The 16257-nt window shown below is 40.8% G+C and overlaps 1 protein-coding gene across 1 annotated transcript in view; it reads left to right on the forward strand.

Annotated features, from left to right (window-relative positions):
• large1 (LARGE xylosyl- and glucuronyltransferase 1) overlaps window positions 1–16257 on the forward strand; it is a 253489-nt gene that overhangs the window by 186791 nt on the left and 50441 nt on the right. The gene's annotated exons all lie outside the window — the stretch shown is intronic.

Consider the following 16257-nt stretch of genomic DNA (forward strand, 5'->3'; position numbering starts at 1 on the left):
TAAATGTTTATGAGACTGTGTAATGTTGCATCTGATGATCATAAATGACTTGTAACAGCAAACGAGACTAGCAGTGAAAAGAACGCTATTTTTATATAGTTTTTATTAATGCCTCTGCCCAGGTCCGATTTTCCCCGCAAAATCACAAAAAGATTTACAGCAGGTAGACGGCGCTACAGAGCACACATTCTGACGGGTCACAGATTTGGCTGAAAAGCCTGTGTTAGTGAGTATGCTCGTAGAAGGTAGCAGGAGATGTCTTTATGTAGGCCTAATTGTATTTTATTTTGTATTTTTAATAATTTTATTTTAGAAGTTATCTGCTGTAGTTTTAGCTGATACTGTGGCAGGACCATCACAGGAAAGAAGGAAATTAAACAAAGAACAACTAAACTTAGCACAAAAAGTAAGGAAATTTGTGTTTGGTCGATTATTGCTCTGTGGTAACAACGCGTTTTGGCAATACATCTTATACCATTGGAAAGCCTGTTTAGTTCCCTTTCAAATGGTGCCCCATTTGTAAGGAACATGCATTTGTGGGAAAATTTGGAAAATTTGGAGCCGTTCGCCAAATGACCGGGCCAATCAGCATTGGTTTTGAGGCGGGTTTAGGTGGTCATAGACAGATGGCTTATCCAATCAGCTAACCAGTATTTTCAGACAGTGGTAGCCCTAATTCTGTTAGCTGCTCGCTAATGCTTTTTTGTCTTGGATCCTTCTTTTGGAATATGGACCGCGAACCTGAAAGGGTGCCTTTTATTCGTAAATTCTCGTTACACAAACAGCAAATATCCTTTACAGACATGTTGCTTGCTTGCTGAGCTAAAAAGCTATGCTTTGCCTGCAGCACCAGGGGCTTGTGGTTGTATTTTCATACGCTTCGTTGATCTGATTGGTTGATTTGGCCCGTCTATCACCAACATAGGTGATAGACAGATGGTTTATCCAATCAGCTAACCAGTATTTTCGTCCCTTCCCAAAAGTTCTCCAACGGTAAGTTCCCAGATGGATATGCCGAGCAAATGCGAAGCAATCCATCTGGCGGAGTCAGGTTAGCAATGTTTGGCATTGGCAGAGAAGATTTTTTCATGGGCGCAACCCACATACTTAGCGCTGCAAATACATGTTCCTTACAAATGGGGCACCATTTGAAAGGGAACTAAACAGGCTTTCCAACGGTATAAGATTTATTGTCAAAAAGCATTGTTACCACAGAGAAATAATCTACCAAACACAAATTTCCTTACCTTTTTGTGGTAAATTTATAAGGTAAAAGGGAAAGTGAAAGAGGACGGGCGCAATCCGAGTCACACTCGGTTGGACTTTCAACAGATGGAGACAATTACAGGATTGTAAATGGTTAAAAAACCTTGGGTTTCATGAAATGCGCTAAATTAATCTAAGTTACCTAAGTTACCATATGCAACACTTGAAAAGCAACGATGCATCTGTAACATATACTCTTATTGTAAAACATTATGATTAAAACATTCATCGCAACTATATGACCTCTCCGTAACGCTAACTCCTTGTTGTGGGGGGTTGGTGAATGGCGGACTCAAAATGCAGAGATGGAAGCAAGAGGATTGTTTGATGATTTAATAAAACATAAAAAAATATATACAAAACCAAAGGAGTCCTGGAAAAGGCAGGCAAAAGGGTAATACAAAATAAAGTCAAAGTCAAAAATAGGAACACAGGAACACTAAGACTAATGGGAAGACACAGGAATACTAACTGGAGACAAAACACAATGAACTGACACAGGACAAGGGAACACAAAGACTAAATACAGAGGGTAACGAGGTAACAAGAGGCAGGTGACACAAGGGCTGGGAAACAAGTGAAAAACATCAGGCAATCACAAGAGCGGGAAAAACCAAAAGACAGGAAGTAAAACAAGACAAGACAGAAAAACAGACCGTCAAAATAAAACAGGAAACGGAGCAAAATACAAAACACCAAAACCATAACACTCCTATACGATAGCAAGTTTGGTAAAAACACTACAGCTTTTGTCCAAAGGGGCCGCTGAAATCAATACAAACTGATAGTTACATATAGTCACTTTAATAATGGATCTAAATTAACTTTAACTAGGTCTTTTAACAAGGGAGGAAATAAGATACCCACGTATACAATACCTTGCTTTAGCCACTGAAAAATGCACCGGATTGGAAGGCTATTGCGGGGCACTAAGAAGGTAACGCTTCTGACAGCAGGCGTTACTATGAAAATGAGTTAAGGACTTAAGTGCAATTGAGAGAGGTTTGACCGCAATGGCAAACAGTAATGGGGTCAGGGGACAACCCTGGCCTGTCCCTCTAGTTAGTGGAAAGAAAGGAGTATGCATAAAGTTGGTAGTAACACAAGCAACAGGGGCGGAGTAGAGGCATGAGATAAATGTGTTACCAAACCCAAATTTTCCCAGAGCTGTAAACAAGTATTCCCACCCTATACGGTCAAAAGCTTTCTCCGCATAGAAGCAATGACCTCAAGAGGGAGAGAGGGCCCAGAAGTGTGAATAACATTTAAGAGTCTTCTAATATTGACAAAAGAGTGGTGCCCTTTAATAAAGCCAGTTTGGTCTTCAGAAATAATCTGTGGCAGGATGTTTTCAAGACATCTGGCCATCACTTTAGCAATAACTTTGTCTTTGGTATTAATTAATGAGATCGGATGAAATAACCCACAGTCCAAGAAGTCTTTGGGCCCTATCTTGCACTCAGCGCAATTGCCTTTGTACACCGACGCATGTATCATTCCTATTTTGCACCCCACGCACAGCGGACTTTTCCTTTCACAGAGGCACGTCGGTAAATTAGGAAATGTATTTGTGCCCCCGGGGGGCGGTTCAGCGAAAAGAGGAGGCGTGTTCCGGCGCAAACGTTACCTAGTGCTATTTTGCAGTTTCAGAAAACAATTCCGCCACTGACCAGGAAAAACCTGGTCTAAAGTCAGTGGCGCTGGTCTAAAGTCAGTGGCGCTAGTCTAAAGTCAGTAGCCCATTATTCAGATGCTATTTTAGGGGCGCATGCTTGGCCATAATGTAGCGTGTGCACAACGCTCATACACTTCTCTCATCTACATGGACGCAGCAGTTCCCATTTTTGCAAACCATACATAATTACAAAGAAAAATATTACTGAAAATGTGCTTCAGGTGTTTGGATATATCAGGAGGCACTTTACAGTACAGTCCTCAAAAAGTCGCAGCATTCTTTGTGGCTTGTTGTGTTTTACACAACATTTCCATGAATCATGGATGTGTTGATGACATAAATGAGGAAATATTAGAGGACTTAAGGAGACGTGATGTTGAACTACGGTGGAATTGGACACTCCGGCGGAATCTGGTCCGGGAGTGGCAATGCGCGATGTGCTCCTGATGGAGCGGGTGGACGGAGATGGAGTGGGGGGAGGAGAAAGGGGCACAACAGGTGCAGGTGGTGCATTTGGAGGCCCACGCTCCATGGCTGCAGCAACAGGCTAGAGGACCAGGAGAACAGGTCCAGACCTAACAACATTAAAATCATCAACCTGCTGGAACGTATAGAGGGGGACAATGCTAAAGGATTCTTTGAGACGTGGCTCCCAAAAATCCTGAACCTCACGGTAAAATGACCGGATCAAGATGGACAGGTGTCATCGCACACCAGCACAGCTGCGGACGGAGTCGATGAGGCTGAGGGTGGTATATATCCGTCTCCACATCTACGCCGATAAGCAGCTGGTCATGCAAAGGCATGACGCATGGGTAAAATTTGGGCATCCGGGAACCAAATCCACCTTTTTGAGGATTTTTCACCCACAGTGGAGAAAAGGCGGCGTGAGTTTGCGGAGGTAAAGAAATCACTCCAAGCGCTGGGGATGGGTCGGTGGTGATTACTGTATAATTACTATCACTGAAGGATGTTTTCATAAAATATAGAAGTCCCGGGAGCTCTGGCTCATCCTACCAGTGTTTGTTTCAAGGTTAAGTAGGAGGGAACAATTTTGAATGCCAAGAGGCTTCACATGTGCCCTTTAAATATAATGTTACAGCAGGTTTGTGTATTTCTAAGTTGTTTGTTGTTGTTACAGCAGGTTTGTGTATTTTAAGTTGTTTGTTGTTGTTACAGCAGGTTTGTGTATTTCTAAGTTGTTTTTTAATGTTAAGTGTAGTTAAATGTTGTCTTTTTTTCAACACCACCAGAAGGGAATCTCCATACAAGCTGGTTCGGTAAGGGTCATATGACGTGGATGCCCAGAGCACCACTAGCTAGATATCTCTGTGACATCAGGAAAAAGTGGTAAATGTCAAGTTTTAAATAATTTAAATAGTATAAAATTTTGCACATTTAACGTGGGATCCATCATCCAATAAAGCGAAAGAAAATATTAAGCTTTATCAAAAAAGACAAAGTACAAATAGCCTTTTTGTAAGAAACCCATCTAGTAAATATAGAGCATGTGAAACTTAAACGAGACTGGGTAGGCCAGGCTTACTACTCGTCATATACCTCTAACAGCAGAGGAGTTGCCATTTTAATTCATAGGGCCATCCCATTTGCACTTAATACTTGCTCTGCCTGGGCAGATACGTTATTGTCTATGGTACAATTGATGGTACTCCTATTACTATGATCAACATGTATGCACCTAATCCACCGCCCCCTTATTTTGGACAAGGATTGCAACAGTATTGGAGGAATACAAATGCCCTCTTACATTGTTGGGTGCTGACTTTAATTGCTGTTTAGACAATGCTGTTAAAACAAAAAAAAAAGATGCATGCAGGCGAACAACCGCTGGTGCTTCACTAGGCAAGATGTTAGATGATACCTATTTGAATGATATACGGAGAACTCTGAACTCTTCAGTTAAGGATTTCATGTTGTATTCTAACCTGCACAATTCATTCACAAGAATTGACTACTTTTTCATTCCACCACAGATCATAGGACAGGTGACAGCATGCAGTATAAGTTCTATTCATATCCGTGATCATGCCCCAGTCTATTTGGAATTAATCTTGAGTAAAGCCATATCAGGCAGATTTAGGTGGTGATTTCCATCATATCTACTTAATGACAAGGAATTTAGAAAGAAAATGGAAACAGAGATAAAACTATTTTTTGACGTGAATGACAAGAGTGAAACAAATTCTGAATTTCTCTGGGAATCTGCAAAGGCTTATATTAGAGGATTCACCATTTCATATATGTCATACCGAAATAAGTCACTACTGCTGAAGCAAAATGAATTGGAAGCAGACTTGAAAAAGGCAGAAACGGCTCATAAAGCTAATCCGACTAGGACAAACCTTATTAAAACAGAAACTATTAAAGCTGCTCTAAATTCACTTTTGAACGAGAAAGCTTCAAGATCGTTATTCTATCAAAGGCAACGACTATACGAATATGGGAACAAACCTAGTAAATATCTGGCACGCCTACTCAATCAGGAACAAAATTGTAACACGATAGCAGGGATTAGGGATCCGGGAGCGAAAAGACATTTTGACAGGAAAAACATCAGTTCAGTCTTTGTATCATTCTACAAGACATTATATAAATCTGACAATAACAGCACCAAAGATGCACTCAAAACATTTTTCTCAAAAATCAATTTACCCAAGCTGACTGAAGAGCAACAGAAATCTCTGGGCAAACCCATTCAGGAGAAGGAAATATTAGAGGCTTTGGCCTTAATGGGTAGTGGAAAATCCCCGGGCCCTGATAGGATGCCGGTGGAATGGTTCAAGACTTTTAAAGACAAGCTCACTCCCTATCTGGCCAGAACCTATAATTATAGTTTCAATACTGCCCACCACTTGCCTGAAACAATGTCGTTAGCCAGTATCCGTCTGATCCTGAAAAAAAATAAAGACCCTGAAGACCCAGCGTCCTACAGGCCAGTTTCGCTCATTAATGTAGATGCAAAGATTTTTGCCAAAGTTTTAACTTTGAGGCTTGAACCACTCATATCAACATTAGTAAAACCTGATCAAACAGGCTTTATTAAAGGAGCTCTTCTAACAACATCAGGAGGCGGTTGAATATCCTACAGCTGGCCAGTGAGAATGAGGTATATATAATGGTATCTTTGGATTCATTAAAAGTATTCGATAGGGTTGAGTGGCCTTTTCTTTTCTATACTATGGAAACATTCGTAATGAGCACAACATTCATAGACTGGGTAAAGCTACTTTATTGCTCTCTCAAAGCAGCAGTAGTTACCAACTCTTACTGTTCAGAGCCATTCCCACTGGAGCGTGGTACCCGCCAGGGATGCCCACTGAGCCCACTCCTTTCTGCCTTGGCCATTGAACCACATGCGTGCCACAGTACATAAGATTTCGCTATATGCAGATGACGTCTTACTGTACCACAACAAATTGGACATCTCTCAGGCTTCAGGCTTTCAAAAACAGAGGCCATGCCTATTGGCGCCTGGGCGGGCTACGCCCCGCCTACTGGCTTTCCCTTTCAGTGGTCACCTAAGGAGATAACGTATCTGGGAATAAGAGTTGGTCCTTCCCTTAGAAAATTGGCTAAGCTTAATTTTAAACTGATCATAACACGCATTAGGGACGACCTGCACAGATGGGGAACCTTACCTGTCTCCTGGTTGGGCAGGATAAGTGTGCTTAAAATGAATATACTGCCTAGGCTGCTGTACCCACTACAGATGTTACCAAACTCAATTCTTTACAGACTTAGATAAAATGTTTACACAATTAATTTGGCAAGGGAAAAAGGTCAGGAACTTGCTAGCTCAAGTTATACTTGATATAACGTCACTTAATCTTAAAGTTGCCGTGCAAGGTTAACGGTCACTGGTCAAATAACTGAAATAGTTGGCAAATGTGCAGGAGCCACTTTCTTCTCAACTACTCCGTCTCCATGCTAAACCGGAAGTCTAAGCAGTTTTACCCTACATGTTGAAAAATGTTGGGTCCTGACCCAGAGCGTCAAATATCACCATGGATGGGATTACATTTGAATTAGTTTAAAGCCCCCTGTGTCTGACTGAGATGCTAAACAAGATGTTTTGCGTCAATAACTAACGCCATAAGAAAAATTAAATGTAAAAATTAAAATGTTGTAGTAGGACTATAGCAAACACATCATTGGAAAGGTCTCAACCTTGATAGTAACATATGTCAGTCTGAAGAGGATACATTACTTCTGCTTTGAAATATTGAACCTTGAACCCAGTACATGTTTGAAGGCTTGTCATTTAGCAACAGAAGGTGCTACTGTTGCGACCTAGAAGTATTATTTTATAATTTCAAAATTTTCTAGAATAGGGAATATTGCCGTCGGAGTGTTTTGTCAAAAAAGTACAATAAGAAACAAATAGAGACTAGTTGTGAATGAAACCAAAGTCTGGTCTTTGAGGATTTATTATACTTGCAAGCATAGGAAAACAATTTCACAGGTACCAAAGCACAGTGGGAAAGTGTCTTCAACTGAGCTAAAGTTCAGTCTTTTCTTATATACCAGAAGACAATCAGAGCCACTCCTCCTTGAAATATATCCTTAGTAGGAGCATACAGTTAACAAAAACACCATAAACAGTTCAAAATCTTTACAACCTTCCCTTTTGCCCCCGTTCTAAAACGAGTCATAACACCTGTTAATCTCAGCTGCCAGGGACAGGAAGAATATATCTAAGAGACACAGTTCACATTTTGTTTATGGTATCCTTTAACCCTTATCTGCTAAAACTAAAACAGAAGGCTGAACGGAGGCCCTAAAGAAAAAATAACTTCAAGTGGCACCAAGGTTTACGATTTCAGCTGTTTCTACCTGGAGACTCTAAGTCTAACACAAAATGTTGAAGAATATAAGGAAATCATGTAGAATATAAAAAAAAAATCATGTTTAACTGAAATTTTGCCATTACATTTAACTCTTTTGATTACAAAAATAATCACATAAAACAAAATTACTTTTAAAATTAAAAACACATGGATATACATACCTTAAATGTTTTTGAAAAGTTACAAAAAAAACCTTCTTAGTAATAAGTAAATAAACATCGAGGTCATTCAATGCAGAGTGCATGTGTCAAATTTTTCAGAAGACTGAAAATATCTTGTACTATCAGATACTTTTCCATTCTTGGTTGTTAACATAGTACCATTATGAGAACGCACAGTGCGATGAGCAAAACCATCATAGGGTGACGGTTGAGAGCTGGCAGAATAAAACTGACCCCCCTCGTTTCTAACATCTTTGAGTGCTATCAGCGCACAGATAGCTTCCTTTAATTTCAATGGGTGTGGTTTTACTGGAGTAGCTTGTTTCTGTGAGTGAGGAAATAGTGAACAAACATAACATGAATCATTGTAACCTGCATCACGCGTAAGCTTCTTAACTAAGCCAAGCCATACATTAGTAGAGAACGCATCGTCTCCATCAGTAAAAGAAATCCATTTACTATACATAACTACACAACTGTGGGTGTGTGACGTCAGATGTGGAAGGTGAAATTACTTCAATGTAAAAAGGTCCACAAGAATCTTTCTCCACAGTTCTAAAACATACAACGAAATAGCCTTTGTCAACGTTCTGAGCATTGCTCAATGTTAACAATACCGCTGGTGAGGAAGAATTGACTTTCTGTATTGATAATCTATTAGTTAGGTTTGTGTGGTCTTGTGGAACCACAAAGCCCCAATCAGAATTATTTGTATGCCAAACAGCCTGATGCCACAAGGAACATATTGGTCCTCCCCGTGTGTGAAATCCATAGTCTTCTACTAACGTAACATAGCATATATACACCTCTGCTCCTCCGAACAACGTTTTATCGCACCAAATATAATTGCATGGCTGAAACATAAGTGTGGACGTAGTGTTAACCATTACAGTGACATATGCTCTATTGTACTCATTGTACCCCGAATGCCATCGTCTTCAGGACATGGACAACGTCTTGTTACCCTCTTATGTACTGTTTGATTGTCATCAATATGTGTGTGGCATTAGGAAAAGTGGTGTTAGGAGAGATGGTTACGGCAGTCAGTGGTCTATCATACTTTTCTAACATCAAAAATGCAAAAACCATAAATCTTTCTCAGCAACCTTCACTGCAGTGTGTGTCACTAGGAGGACCTGGAATGGTCCCTGCCACCGTCTGGATTGCCAATTCTTTCTCCTGAAGTCTTTTACCACCCCCCAGGTCTAAGCTTATGCAGCGGTCCTTCAGCTGGTTTAAGCAGACCTGCTGAAACCTGGATTCTTATGGCAGAAAGAGCAGAAGAGAGTTGCACGCAGTAACTTAACATATCATTTTCACACAGAGCGGTGGTTTATGTACAATTCTTACTAACAGAGTGAAGCCATTGAAATGTAACTATTCTAGCACTTTGGTTATTCAAGGTCTTTTAGAGGCTATAGCAGCAATGATGCCACCACAAATGTTTCAGACATCTTTAGAAAAATCAACATGAAAATAAAAAAATGATTGAACACGCTATTTATTATTGCTACTATTTCCCTATAGCCTGACAAGCCAGACCCACATCAAGATGTTGGGTCTGGGAACTCACCATTGACGGAGCTCAATCCGAGGGGCGGGATAAACGGTTGTCTTTCAAATTTCCTCTGCACGCAATAGGATAGCGCTACAACCAGGCAGAGCAACAAAGAAGGTAGCGAAGCTAGTTGATAGATTAAACTTTTGCGGTATCTGGTCGGCTAAACTCTGAACACATCTTCCTTTTTTAAGAATGATTTCTGTGCCGTTCTTTGTTCTTTCCTCAAAAAAGAAGAAAAGCTTAACTCCAAGTCTTCCAGAAGACCACTGTTCCCAGCAGCAGCAGCCATAAGCCCCGCCCACCGACTCTATCCACGATGTGATTGGCCTGACCAAAATTTGGTTTTTCCAGCTCGCAAGTCAATGGAGAGTGCCTAGACCCCCCTGGCTGCAAAATAAATTTGCTGCCACTAGGGTGCGTCTAGATTTCTAGGCTAATTTCCCTACTATTTGAGGCATGACAAAGCTTATGACTCAATAAGCAGCATATATAAATAATCTGTTTAATAGTTTGGCCATTTACACTGTTCTGTGTCATACAGCAAAACGTGTATAACAGCAACAAAAGTTCAATAAATAATTTCTTTAGAGAAAAAAAATCACCAAAGTGTTTTCAACGTCAACATCAATTAATTTAGTTTAAACAATTTGTGATATAGCAACTCAAAAACTCACTAGAGTATGATATTAAATGAACTGCTTTTAGAATCAAATCTCTGTATTTATTTAATATAACCATTAAACTAAGATGAATTAAACAAATATATGTTGTATATTTTATTTTTTTTAGGTTTGTTTGCAACACAAAGTAATACTACTTACTATCTGGTAATTCTAAGAATCATTATGAATTAAAGTTTTCAGGCCTATAGAGCAAACCTAAGCACTTCTAATTTAAAGTCTACTTATCCAATGGGTTACCTGATATGGGAAACATATCACATCATATAATGTACAACAAAAATGTGTATCAAAATCATTTCTTTAAACTAAATTCCACATGCAAACTCATGTTTTGTTTTTTCTTATCTCTGGGTGTGTGTGTGTGTGTGTGTGTGTGTGTGTGTGTGTGTGTGTGTGTGTGTGTGTGTGTGTGTGTTCTCTGTGAAGCTCCTCCTCCGGCTGTCCTCTGTAGCCTGTTAAGAAACGGCAGATCTTTGGTCTAAACGACAAACCCAAATTAAAAAGGGTACAGCTCCCACATACTTTGACACTCAGGGGTGTGTCATTGGAAAGGAAACCCTGTCCAGTTTCTTTTAAAAGTGTCAGGGTGATTCTAGACCTTACTGACATAGAGTTACAGAGGCTGGAATGGAGGTTTTTATTTCCGTCCAAGTCATTCATCTGTAAAATCTGACTAAAATACACTGCTGTAAACACATCTGGTGAGATACAGACAACACAAGGCCATAGCCATATGTGTCAGAGATTTTGATAAAAAAGGAAAGGTTTTTATATAGAAATATTAGGCAATAGAAAAACTAAACACACACATGAATGATAAAATAAACTATTTACATAGTGGACCACAGATGCAAATTAGCTGTATAGCTAACACTGGTACAGGGTACAGTGTCACACAAACATCTTGAAATTAGATAACTCAACAAAGTCGCTTTGTAACTAACGTGTGTGTAATTGAACTCGAAAGATGTTTTCTGTGAAGGGCGCACGTGTTATGCACAGGCTATAAAGGTTCTACGCACGGCTATACTAGGGCACAACCTAACTTGATGGCACATTATCATATATCGTTGGAATCGTCTCCTTATCGGCTAAAGAGGTAGGAGGGTCTCGAACCATGAAATTGTTACTGGCAGAGACAACTGTCGATCGAAACAAGGGTGGTCCAAATTGAATGCAGAGATATCTTGCTTCTCAGATGTCTGTCTCTGTCCTCCGGGAACCTATTGGCTCATGAGAGGTGTTGTTTAATTCGTAAGACTTTGCACAACAAATGTAACACCGAAATGTAGCGTTCCAAGTCTCGCATGAGAAGTGAGAGTCGAAATGATGTCCGGTAGTGAGCTATTGTTTACCATTTCATGTTGTAATTCGGTCAGAAACTTCAAGATTGTGAAACGAACAGCTAGTTTTGGATAAACTGGCTTGGATATTACATTTGCTTGGACTCTTGGGGATTTATGAAAAAAAAATGTTTGGACAAGTTCACCGAAGTGGATAAAGGGAAGAATGTGAAGGTATGTAAGTATAGCTGGTCTGGCCTGACACTCCTTTAATTTGACTCTGCGTAGTAATGGACGACAGACATCTTCTGCTTTGCCAGTTGGACAGGGGGTTTATTATGCATACCTGTGTACAATACACATTAAATCAGTACAGCAACTCTGGGTTCCCACACGCACACCTCTCCTCAGTATAGCGTACCGCTACTGAATAACACGTGCAGTGTTCTTATTAAAATATAACAAAAAACATTTCAATTTGATCGTATAGTCAAAATCTCCTTATAAAATCAATTTCCCCACATACCAACGGCAATTTTTATATTTCATTAATAAATGTAAAATATAAACATGAACAAACAAAAAAAACTACATGTATAAAAATAACATTTTAGTCACAAAAAACAAGGGGAGTACCCACATACCTGTGTACAACACACATTAAATCAGTACAGCAGCTCTGGGTTCCCACACGCACACCTTTAAATGAGAGGGAGAAAAGAGCCAGCGCATAAGAATCCACACATATGCTCTTCATTAAGTTAGCTTGAGAGAAGTGAGCTAGCATCTCACACAAAAAAGTGCTGTACACAATAAAACTGTATGTACACATTCAAACAAATATTACCATGACAAAGAACAAAGCTAGTGACAGTTAAAGTATAGTAAGAACTTCTACTTAGCGGTTTTAACATGTTTTAAGTCGCTTTGAACCAGAGCGCTCAGATTGTCTTATGTCTCCTCAGCATAGCGTACCGCTACTGAGGAGAACAGCGCGACAAAACAGGAAGTGACATCACTAACAGGTCAAAGGTCACACCGCCAGAATACAATTAAAATAAAAACTCCCCAATATAAATACTATTTGGAGCGGAAGTGTGGCGTCCATGGCACAGTGATCCCTGTGAGGCTAAAGAAACAAAGAAGGATTTTCTCCAGGGTACATGTAAACATACTGTTATTCTTTTCCTGATATATGGCATCATTGATTGGAGACTCAGTGTACCCCTGACGGGATCCCGTGGATCTGTTAATTTTTCCAATCCCCAATACAGCTATTTTGTCAATAACGGGGCCGATTACCGATCCTAATATCGGATCGGTGCACCCCTAGTTAATATTGCTTTAATATATGCGTAGGAAAAACTGAACGCCAGTCGCCACGAGCCTAAGTCAAATGTCTGTGCTTAGTTCACAGGTCTGTTATTAGAGCAGGAAAGTTGAGTGTCTGTTATCTAAACTGCTAAAGTCAGTTGAACAGGTGAAGCGTTGGTAGGCACCTGTGTTTTTCATCAGATAATGATAAGATATATCAAATGTGGTATCAGTTTGAGTATGACAAAAATTATTGGTTTTGCGTGACTACATTACCGGATGCAATGTTTAATATAATCCGAAAGGATATTTGACACAGGAATAAGACTAAATAAAACTTACCTGACAAAATTCAGAGAGAAACATTTTGACTAAAAGTACTGACAAAAGGTTGACTAACATGCAATAACTTAATTTACTAAAACTGGACTGAAACGTTTTGATACCGCTCAGTACAAGTCCTGCATTCACATTTTTACTTAAAGTGAAAGAGAGGCATTATATCAGCACAATGTACTTACATTTACTTAATGTCTGCTTAAGGTGGAGCTTTCAACTCTAATAAAATGCTGGCTAGTTTGATGATCTGAATCTGCAACGTAACCAGTAACATTTCTGTTAGGTAGTAGTACAATGTTTTTGACACACCGTGAGCTGATGTGTCAGAGGTTATTTAAAATATACCAGCAATTGTTCCACTGACTAATGGACTAGAACCACGTCTCTACTTAATTTAACACTTTATTTAAAAACTGGGTAAAAGAGAAGATAAAAACAGTTCTCCAAATTTAAAAGGTAACAGAAAAAAAGGCAGACGATGTCAGTCCGAGCTTCCGCCACAATTTCCAAGTCCATGTGACATAGTCTGTTCAATAAGCAGGTCACAAGAGGGGCGGCCGATTCCGTCGGGGGTAGCCTGGGCTTCTCTTCCCCTACGCCACTCTGCGTTGCGATACCCACACTGGAGGCACTGGGGGGGGAATAAGGACAGCTCTTAGTCAAACGTAACACACAAGAACAATTTTTTTCCACACGCCCGGACCGGGTAGCTAGAGGACTTTCCTTTACTTATCTGTACACAGGCATTGAATCCTTCATTCAGGTGGCTGCGTCCCCTTGCTGCTTCGGCCTCTGTCAATGTGTCCCGATCTGCACCACCACTCCTTCGCCTGCACTTCCTTCAGTTTGTCACGGCTGCCGATGCTCCAGCCCGTATACTCATCTCCGTGTCCTCTGCTTTCCGGTGGGCCTGCTTCTCTACTGTCCTCTCCGTCAGTCTGTTTCTGCTCCGTGTTCCTGCCTTTTCATCCGTGTTACTTCTCCTTGTGGCCATGTTGCTGTCCTGTCTTTCGGTCCCCCTCGCTCCGTAGTGGGGGTGGCGCGGGACTCGCTGTCTGACCGTCTTCCCCTTCTTCCTGGTTTCCGTTCCGCTGTCGACCACACGTCTCACTGCATAGCATCCTCCTGCACGCCCATAGAGCGTGAGTACAGGCTTTGCAGATCTCGACCGTCCTCTCGTCCAGCCTCACCTCCAGTCCTATCCTCGGTCCTATCCGCCACCTGTCCCACGCCACCTAAGGCCCACATTTTACCACTCCTGCCCTTGCTGCTCGCTTCCTCCCTCTTTCACTGCCCCCCGCATGTGTTCCCTGTTGTCTCTTTTCACTGCCCCCGGTCTCTCTGCCACACCTGTCTTCCATCAGTTCATAATTAGTTTTCCGCACCTGTCTTTACTCTTCCCATCAGTCCAGGCCTGCTGCGTCAAAGTCAAAAGGAGGGGGCGTGGTCTCGCCATAGTGGTGTATGTGTAAATAAATATATATCAACCCCACCATAATTAACAGTTCAGTCATAGTTAGCCGAGGTACGCATGCAGTAGATTATAAGAAACACGGGCACAGCAAACAGGAAAACATGCAAATAGCCTACTAAAATCCTTAAAAACACACATGCAATTAGTTAATAAAAACACACCGGCACAATAAAATCAGTGGCAAACAGGGGTATTACTATATATTGATATTCTTCACCTTTGACATTTTCTTCTGAAGTAAGTCAGTAGTATATAGTTGGGTTGCTTTGTGGGCCTTCTGTAAGTTATGTAAGGGTTAATGCCTGATGAGGGGTCCATTGTTAGGAATTAATGGACGATGGAGAAGGCGTGAACCATCCGACATGCAGCGCAGAACAGGTGGAAACACTTTGACTGTAGACTTGGTTGGCCCACATGTTGTATAACCTGGTTCGTTTGAACCTTATCGAGATCTTGACACATTCTGTAAGTGCCCAGCTTACTGTATAGACTCTCTATTGCTGGTTTATCATTCAGACATCCTCAGCTTCTAACCGTGGGGAGTTGGGTTTTAACAGGACCAGCCACTATGGGCCCATAGAATTATATATAAGTGTCAGCTCTGTTAGTTCAGTCAGTTAATCACATTATAATTTGCCATCATTGTATGCAAGAGCCCTTTTTGCCAACACTCAATTCTAATGTGTCCTTAACTCAGGAAATAGTTTGCTCACTCAATTTTTCAGAGCTTGAGCAGAGATTTAAATCCCATTAAAGTGATAAGTAGACTAATGAAGTCACTGAGGGATTGGCTCCAGCAGCACATTGCTTACCGGGCTCCTACAGGGCCACAGTGCCACTGCAGTCCAGTCACTTACTGCCGCTTTCTAATAACACTGTTCAAAGCAGAGCGATGCCACACCAAGTCCTCTGCTGACAGCCCTTCACCCACTTCTCTCTGCTGTTCCCCAGAGCAAAATGATTGTGCTTGTTGAACTTCAGAATTTCAGTGTTCAGCTCATCTTCACTTGAAATCTTGAATAAGTTACATAGACCTAAGGATAGAATGCTGATTTATTCATACGTGTGCTCGCCTCAAACTCCTACACCGCTGTCGATGTCCCTTTCCCCGGCTAGCGGCATTGGGCAACACTGCAGGCTGAGGTGCTGGTCTCCGTAGCAGGCGAAGCTCGCATAGTGTGTTGAGTATTCTGTCTGTAATAAAGTGCATATTCTCTGATCTGTATCAATGTATCCCAGTGGTACACGTGCAGTAGTTTGAATGCACATAATTGTTGTAAAAGTTTTCTGCTGAAAAGACCATAAGACAGAGCCAGTTTATCGAAGCTTCAAGATAGTTGACACTTGAAAGCATTATAAATGCAGTCCATTTACCCTGGCACAGTTTTGTATATGTGAAAAGATTTTCGCTCTCTGTGTTTTTGTCCTATTTTGTTAATGTCAGAGAAGATATATATATCCAGACAGAAATTCACTGGCAGTCCACATACTATGATGCATCTCAAGACATGTAGTAGTAATACTACATGTAGTTGTTTGAAAGGCAATAAACCAATGCAGAGGTAACAAGTATGTGTGGGAAATGTTCTCTTTTTTTAAAATGGATTTTGGGGGGGATTTAAATTCCTGCACC

This window comes from Perca flavescens, chromosome 23 (assembly GCF_004354835.1).
Source record: "Perca flavescens isolate YP-PL-M2 chromosome 23, PFLA_1.0, whole genome shotgun sequence".
Taxonomy (NCBI): domain Eukaryota; kingdom Metazoa; phylum Chordata; class Actinopteri; order Perciformes; family Percidae; genus Perca; species Perca flavescens.